Source organism: Penaeus monodon, chromosome 29, assembly GCF_015228065.2.
Source record: "Penaeus monodon isolate SGIC_2016 chromosome 29, NSTDA_Pmon_1, whole genome shotgun sequence".
Lineage (NCBI taxonomy): Eukaryota > Metazoa > Arthropoda > Malacostraca > Decapoda > Penaeidae > Penaeus > Penaeus monodon.
The window spans coordinates 3,874,963-3,875,347 of NC_051414.1; positions in this window are offsets into that span (position 1 = coordinate 3,874,963).

Consider the following 385-nt stretch of genomic DNA (forward strand, 5'->3'; position numbering starts at 1 on the left):
ATTAGACGAAATATAGGGGGAAAAAACGACAAGAAGACATAAAAACTATCCTAAAAGGCCTGATTACCTAACGAATCGTTTGTTCATCTGAAGATCAAAAACCAATATTCATTTGTTCTCCCTTCTTTAGTCACGAAACGTACAATATACAGTATATATGATTATATTTAATGTAACTTATAAAACATAGGTTAATAAGCGTCCTACTTTCACGTCCGCCAGTTGCAACCCTAGTTATTGAAGCGCGAAATATTTTGTTGAAATAAATATTAGACAATAATACTACATGTGACCACGTAATATATAATTTCTTAATAGTATATATAATTCTGAGAGAGTGAACTTTTTGACGGGAAAGTATCAAAGTATCAGATCATGTTTTCAC